Raw genomic sequence first — 8,573 nt, 5'->3', positions numbered from 1 at the left:
GGAGTCGCCGCCACTTGAGATGGACGCGCCGGGACTGGGCTCAGGTCCTATTCAGTGACGAGTCCAGGTTCAACCTGTACCGTTCTGACGGCCGGCGCATGGTCTGGAGGCGTGAGGGCGAGCGTTATGAAGACGACACAGTGCATGAGAGGGTGGCCTTCGGCGGGGGCTCTGTCATGGTTTGGGGGGGCTTCAGCCTTCATCAACGCACCCCACTGTACCATGTGGTCGGGAATCTCACTGGTCAACGCTACAGGGACCAAATTCTCGCCCCTATTGTCTTGCCGACCCTGCAGCAGATTGGCCCAAACGCCGTGTTTCAGGATGACAATGCTACTCCTCACAGGGCCAGGCTTGTCAACGACTACATCCAGCAAACCGGGGTCGTCAGGATGGATTTCCCTGCCTGTTCGCCAGACATGAACCCCATAGAGCATGTATGGGACGAACTGGACAGGCAGGTGAGGGCCAACCACCAGCCTCCCAGAAACCTGCAGCAGCTGCTGCAGATGCTCCAACAGGAGTGGCAGGCCATTCCACAGGCCTTTTTCACGAAGCTTATGAACTCTATGCGGTCAAGGTGTGGTGAGACACACCCATTATTGACCTCATGAAAGGCTTGTTATGTTTATTTGTGACCCCTCTGCTGTTTGTGGACATGAATAACCAAATCGGCTCGATGAAATAAACCCAAATTTTGCAGTTGCGTTGCACATTGACTGAAATAAACGTGTTCCAAATTTCCGTACGATATGTTCATTCGTTCTTTTGCTGTGATTGCGTGTGTGAACCATCTTTAACTTTTTTCCGCTAGTATACTATCAGCTACGTACCACACTGGAGGATCAGTTTTTCCTCCATGATGCATATGGAATCTCAGTAAAGTTAGATGTAAGATTTGTATTTCATCTATTCTTGAGATTTACTTGTCATTTCTTACATTGAAAACAATAAACAGGATTGTTGTGTTACACAATTGTGACCTTATTCCCAAGTCTCCTACAGCTTCAAATTTCAGCTATGACAGTGCAATAATGTGTCTTAACTAGTTGTTAGCGTTCATGGTTATAGTAATTTATAGTATCACTTTTCCCCCAGAGCATACTAAGCTGTGTTAAATAACATATTCTTACTCCGAATCACATTAGCATTGAGTCACCTGAGATGCTTATCACTGAAAAACGCTTACCCGGCTAAAATTTTTAAAGGGAAGCAACCCATCACCAAAACGAAAGTGAAAGTAGCTTTGGTAATGGGCCAGCACACTGGGAGTTACCTCCCATACGGGAGTGTGCCACGTCACTTCCTCTAGGAACACGTGCCTATCTCATACGTTCTTTTCACCTCGGAGAGGACGGTTCACTTTTTGACGCTCTGTGGCCGACCTTGTGTGTTTGAGTGACACCCGCCGGCCACGTTACCCAGCTTTTCTGCTCGCCTTGCCTACAGTTTGGTGAGCTCGTTCCCGTTTGTTGTTGGTTGTTTGCGCTGTTTTCGTTACTGTACGTTGTCCGTTTTTTGCGGACTTGTGTGTCAGTGACTTGCGTGTTTAGCCATTTTGTTGTGTGAGTTAGTTAGCTAGCTCGTATGACTTTGCTCGTAGCTCTGCGTGCCCCTTTCTGTGTTGGGCAAGTGTAGCTATAGTATTTTGTTGACGCGAAAGAGTGTGTGTTTACTGTGTTCAGTCGTTTAGACTTACGTTTCAGTAAATTTTTTCGCGTTGCCACGCGTTGTTGACTTGTGTGTCAGTTACTTGCGTGTTTCGCCATTTTGTGGTGTGAGTTAGTTTTCTAGCTCGTGTGACTTTGTTTGTAGCTTTACGTGCCTCTGTTTTTGTTGGGCAAGTGTAGCTATCGTATTTTGTTGACGCGAAAGTGTGTGTTTTTTTACTGAGTTTTCAGTCGTTTAGACTTACGTTCAGTAAAATGTTTTCGTGTTGTTTACATGGATTTGACAGCCTGTCTGATTCAGACAACCGCTGTGGCAAGTCAGACCCCATGGGGAAATTTTAAGCCTTAGGCTTCTTCTTTAGCAGTTTTACTTGTACAGACCAAGAACGTAACTATTTGTTGTCTGTACCTTTTTCGGCGCCTAGCGCTGTTACTACTTCTGCTATCTTTTGTGGCGCCTAGCGCTATGGTTACGTCTGCTCCGGTTCTCTACTACGGAGACTTCGTCCTCGTTGTTAGCACCTGTGCAGGGTGCGTTGGTTCCTTTCTGTTTTAGACACTGGTTCCGGGAATCCGCAGCTTGGTGCAAGCAGAGTTCCAGCGTTCCGTCGCCAGTTGTTTGGCGTTTCCGGCATCTGGCAGTGACGTCCGGGAGTTGGCTTCCGTGTCTTTGCCGTCCATTTCCGGTTTGGAGCAGCGTCCTCCCTCTTCAGCTGCGGCTGGTAAGCAGAGCTGGTCCGATAGCCCTCGTGAGGCGCCTGGACGTTCTCTCTCGGGAGACAGCTCTTTCGCATCGGGTCACGACCGATACCATGCTGATCTTTCATTTCCGGCGATAACCTACGAGGCCCCGGATTTGATCGAACAGCTGCGGCAGTCGGTTTCGGCTGCCGCATTTCCGGCACTTGCCGGAAGTGATGATCCGTCCGCTCCGGCACGCTAAGGCGGTCGCGGCAGGATGGAGTATTCACTGACTTCCGGTCCTTCCGGATCGCGAAGTCAACCAGTGCAGCCTTCGCTTCCGCATTGCGCGGTTTCGTCGGCTACACTACCGGCACTTGCCGGAAGTGATGATCCGTCCGCTCCGGCACGCTAAGGCGGTCGCGGCAGGATGGAGTATTCACTGACTTCCGGTCCTTCCGGATCACGAAGTCAACCAGTGCAGCCTTCACTTCCGCATTGCGCGGTTTCGACGGCTACACTTCCGGTTTCGGCCGGACACGCTGCTTCCTCTTCTGGTGCTTCCTTCCGGATACCAGTGGGTGGATTCCAGCGTACGCCTTCCGGCCAGTTAGTGCCTAGGCTTGAGCAGGCATCACTCCACTCTGATGGGGGAGTGACGTCAGCTCATCCAGCTCCGGTTTTTGCGGATGGTCGTCCTGCCTACCCTTTACCTTCACAAGGTTCTGGGCTGCAGGATGATGTTCGTGTACAGGCATTTCCGGTTTCCGGTTTGCCAGGGCATGCTTCTGCTTCCGGAACTGGTGTTTTTGGTTTCAATGCAGCCTTCGCTTCCGCAGTGCGCGGTTCTGTCGGCTACACTACCGGCACTCGCCAGAAGTGATGATCCGTCCACGCAGGCGCGCTACGGCGGCTGCGTCAGTATGGAGTATTCACTGATTTTCCGGTCCTTCCGGATCTCGAAGTCAACCAGGGCAGTCTTCAATTCCGCATTCCGCGGTTTCGTCGGCTACACTTCCGGTTTCGGCCGGACATGCTGCTTCCTCTTCTGGTGCTTCCTTCCGGATACCAGAGGGTGGATTCCAGCGTACGCCTTCCGGCCTTTTAGTGCCTAGGCTTGAGCAGGCATCACTCCACTCGGATGAGGGAGTGACGTCAGCTCATCCAGCTCCGGGTTTTTTACGGATGGTCGTCCTGCCTACCCTTACCTTCACAAGGTTCTGGGTTGCAGGATGATGTTCGTGCACAGGCATTTCCGGTTTCCGGTTTGCCAGGGCATGCTTCTGCTTCCGGAACTGTGGTTTTGGTCATGGCTCCATGTGTGACTATTCTGATGCTCCATCAGGGGTCAACGAGGAGTCTCGGGGCGTGTTTCCGTCGAAGCTCAAGTCTGTTCTTGACATCGCGGTGGAAGTAGCGTCTCGTTTTTTCCCCGAAGGGGTGGTGGCTGCGGACTCTTCCGCTCCGTTCGTTCCTTCGGCCATGGCGGACTTCCGGCCGGCACAGGAGGATGTTTCTTCCTTCCGGTTCGCCGAGTCTCCGTCAGTGGCTTACCAACTTTTGCATTCGCTGGTTCGTCCAGCACATGCGGGGAGTGGTATTCGGCCAGTGCCTGTTCCGTTACTGCTTCCTTTTGGTCCAGTTCCGGTATCAGCTCAGCAGTGGGTGGCGTCGGCTTCTCAAGCCTCTTCCTTTGTGCCTACGGGCAATAGGAAGCTTAGCTTGTCCACTCAGAGCCAGAGCTGGCTGGTGTCTTTTGCACTCCCTAGGGCTACCCTTCCGGTTCTCCGGGAATTGCTGCCTCTTCTGGCTAAACCGATCAAGTATGATCCGGTTCTGCCGGTTTCTGAGGCTTCCTCCTCTCTGCTGAGGAGGTTGGACGTCGGCAGATCGAACTGTCCTCCGTTGCAGAGACTCTTGTTCGAACTCTGTCTCGGTCATCGATCGATTCGCTGGTTCCTTTCACTCTCAGTGAAGAACAATATGCGGACGATGTCTCTGCCCTTTTGACCACCTTGGCCAAGGTCAAGGAGGAGCAATTGCGTCTTTCCTCCCTACAGTTCTCCCAAGCGGTCCTCTGTAGGAGGGATCTCTTCCTCTTGCAGTCCCAGTTCACGGAGCTGGCTACTAGGGAGACCTGGAGAGTCTCCCCTGTCTCAGAGGAATCTCGCTTCTGTTCTCTGGCAATGGTTGCCAGACAGAAGGAGATTCAGTCGAACAAGGACAGTCAGTTCCTCGACTTCACTCTGCAGGGGGTGAAACAGTCTAAGCCTTCTAAACAAAAGCAGGCTCAGACATTGTCGAATCTCAAGCCAGCTCAGAAGCGGCAGGCTCTGCCGGTCGCTCGTGGCGGGAAGAAGAGGACGGCATCGGGGAGGGGGTGTGGCGGCTCTGGGAGTAAGCCACACCCCCAATGATGCGCTCACGATCTCACCCACCTCCCGCCTTCCACCTTGGTGATGGCGGGAGGCCCCTCCCGTGCGCTTTCTCGTTGGATGTCGGTAGTTGACAGCCAATGGATTGTGGGAGTGGTGAGATCGGGCTTCCGCCTGCTCTGGCGGGAGGAAAAGGCGCCTCTTACCCGAGTGCCGCCGCGGTTCAAGCCCCTCTTCTCGCAGGAAGCACGTTCCGCCTTGCAGTCGGAAATTGCCTCTCTGCAGCAGAAGGGCGCGGTGGAGAGAGTTCGGGTCCATAGCTCCCTGGGATTTAAGGGCGTCTTTTCGCCGTTCCCTAAGCGTCAGGAGGATGGCGTCCCGTTTTGGATTTATCTCTCCTCAACACTTTCTTGAGTGAGATAAAAGTCAAGATGGAGACGCCAGCCTCGGTCCGAGACTCTCTCTGCCCAGGAGACTGGGTGACCTTGATCGATCTCAAGGACGCATACTTTCATTCTTATGCATCCGGCCGACCGGAATTGGCTTTGTTTCCGGTGGGGAGATCAGATCTACCAGTTTTGCGCACTCCCTTTCGGGCTGTCCCTCGCACCATGGATTTTCACCATGGTGGTGAGACAGTTCTGTGCACTGGTGAGGTCCTAGGGTATCCGCCTGCGGTCTTATCTGGACGACTGATTCATCATGATCCAGTCCCAGAGCGGCTGTTCGCAGGATACCCTAATGGTTCTTTGAGAATCCAACTTGTTGGGGTTCTCGATCAACCGGGCAAATCCGGAGCTGACCCCGTCACAGACATTCACTTATCTGGGGATGTCTTTCGACACGGTCGCGTGGACTGTCCAGCCTTCTCAGAGAAGGGTGGACAAGCTCCAAGCTCAGATTCGCTCCACTTTGCCTCTCCTGATGGTTTCCATCCGTCTGGACTTGGTGGCTCGCTCGCATAGAGCGTCCACCTCGTCAGTTTATGCTTCCCACTGGAAGGCATGGACTGCCTGGTGTTCAGCTACAGGGGTGAGGTCGGTGGCTTCGCGCTCTATTCAGGTCGCCAACCGCCTCTCTTTCATGTCTTCGCAGGGCGCCTCAGGCTTCTCGTTGAGGTTCCGGCGCTTCGCTATCTCGGCGACTCTTTAGCAGATCGGTCGGTCTGTTCGAGTCGGGGGCGTTATAGCTGCAGTCATTAAAGGGGCTGCTCTTAGGGAAGCTAAAGATCGTTTGCCCGCTCCCAAGTGGGACTTGTTTTTTAATCCTGGATTTCCTATGTTCTGCGGATTTTGAGCCTTTGAGCGAGGCCATTCTGTTCAATGTCACTCGCTAAGCGCTGGTTCTTCTTTTGTTGGCAACGGCCCAACGGGGTGGCGAGGTCCACGCCCTGTTGGGTCAGCCTGGAGATATCTCCTTTGAGTCGGACGGTTTCGCATCTTTGCGTTTCCGGCCCGATTTCCTGGCCAAGATTCAGTCTCCGGGGCAGGCCTCTCCGCTGGTTAGAGTCAAGGCTCTGATCAGCGCGTTTGGCCCCGGATGACCTTGATTTGGTCAATTGCCCTGTGAGGGCTCTTTGTCTGTACTTAGCCCGGACTCAGCTGTTTCGGTCTAGTTCTCAGAAGTTGCTGTTTATCTCGCCCTTTTCTAGGCGCGAGTAAGGTTTGTCGAAGGTATCGTTGGCCTGGTGGGTGTCCTCGCTCATTAAGCAAGCTTATGAGTGGAGTCGCACAAAGAGGGGGGGGGTCATGCCCTCCTTGCCACTTGACTCGGCCCGAGCCCATGATATGAGGGCGTGGGCATCCTCTCTGGCAGTACTGCGCTCCAGATGTCTAGAGGAGGTGCGGACAACTACGTTTTGGCGTTCTGAAGATGTTTTCTTAAACTTTTATCTTCGGGACGTCTCGGCTCTTCGACAGGATGGCTTCAGAGGCCTTCCAGTGCTCATAGCAGCAGGCCAGTTCCTGTCCAGAACTTGATGGTGAGTTTTGATTCATTTCTAGCCCACCGCCTTGTTGATGTTATCTGCTAATGTGATTCGGAGTAAGAATATGTTATTTAATGGAAAATTTCCTAGATAAATTTTCATTTAATTAATATACTTACCCGAATCACATACTGTATTCCCTCCCACCTGCCCCGCGTATGGTTTTAAGTTTTTCTAAGACCGTATGAGATAGGCACGTGTTCCTAGAGGAAGTGACGTGGCACACTCCCGTATGGGAGGTAACTCCCAGTGTGCTGGCCCATTACCAAAGCTACTTTCACTTTCGTTTTGGTGATGGGTTGCTTCCCTTTAAAAATTTTAGCCGGGTAAGCGTTTTTCAGTGATAAGCATCTCAGGTGACTCAATGCTAATGTGATTCGGGTAAGTATATTAATTAAATGAAAATTTATCTAGGAAATTTTCCATTTATTGATGTCAAAATGTGCCGACTTTGTGTTTGGTCTTTGACATTTTGTTGACTTTTTCTTAAATGTAAATACAATGTGATTGAAAAGACTTTGTATAACTGATATAAATGATAATTATGTTGTTACTGGCATTAAAGGCATCATGATATGCCCTCATGATTATGACTGATGAAGATAATATATATTACATGTACTGTGTTCCTTAAAAGACCACATCTTTGGTGAACTTGTTATTATTGACTTGTGACTGGCAATAACAATTACAAAAAAATTTGATGTACATATAAAGTTACCATGTTTTTTGTGAGAGTTTGTTTTTGAATGTTCGAGAGCGAGTATTTTAGAATCAAATAAATGTTTTTATTTGTGTGTTTTTTCTCAAGCTTTTTAATTTTATTTTGTAACTGTGACTGCCTTTCATTACATTTAGTCAAGTTTTGACTAAATGTTTTAACGTAGAGGGGGGAATCGAGACGAGGGTCGTGGTGTATGTGTGTGTGTGTGTGTGTGTCTGTCTGTCTGTGTGTGTGTGTAGAGCGATTCAGACTAAACTACTGGACCGATCTTTATGAAATTTGACATGAAAGTCCTCAGACGTTTTTTTCATTGTTTTGATAAATGTCTTTGATGACGTCATATCCGGCTTTTCGTGAAAGTTGAGGCGGCACTGTCACGCTCTCATTTTTCAACCAAATTGGTTGAAATTTTGGTCAAGTAATCTCCGACGAAGGCCGGACTTCGGTATTGCATTTCAGCTTGGTGGCTTAAAAATTAATTAATGACTTTGGTCATTAAAAATCTGAAAATTGTAAAATAATTATTTTTTTTATAAAACGATCCAAATTTACGTTCATCTTATTCTCCATCATTTTCTGATTCCAAAAACATATAATTATGTTATATTTGGATTAAAAACAAGCTCTGAAAATTAAAAATATAAAAATTATGATCAAAATTAAATTTTCGAAATCAATTTAAAAACACTTTCATCTTATTCCTTGTCGGTTCCTGATTCCAAAAACATATAGATATATGTTTGGATTGAAAACACGCTCAGAAAGTTAAAACGAAGAGAGGTACAGAAAAGCGTGCTATCCTTCTCAGCGCAACTACTACCCCGCTCTTGTCAATTTCACTGCCTTTGCCATGAGCGGTGGACTGACGATGCTACGAGTATACGGTCTTGCTGCGTTGCATTGCGTTCAGTTTCATTCTGTGAGTTCGACAGCTACTTGACTAAATGTTGTATTTTCGCCTTACGCGACTTGCTTTTACTGTTACAATGTGTGTGCATGTACAGGTTCTGCATAATCACTTATTCTCATGTTATGCGGATGAGCAACCAAATGATATTCAATCCTTTAAAAAGAGCAATGAAAATTGTCCTATCTTCAAATGCAACATGTGACAGCAGAACAAAGGCAAATCGAAG

The sequence above is a fragment of the Littorina saxatilis genome, linkage group LG2, assembly GCF_037325665.1.
Source record: "Littorina saxatilis isolate snail1 linkage group LG2, US_GU_Lsax_2.0, whole genome shotgun sequence".
Classification (NCBI taxonomy): Eukaryota; Metazoa; Mollusca; class Gastropoda; order Littorinimorpha; family Littorinidae; genus Littorina; species Littorina saxatilis.
This window is presented reverse-complemented; position numbering follows the sequence as displayed.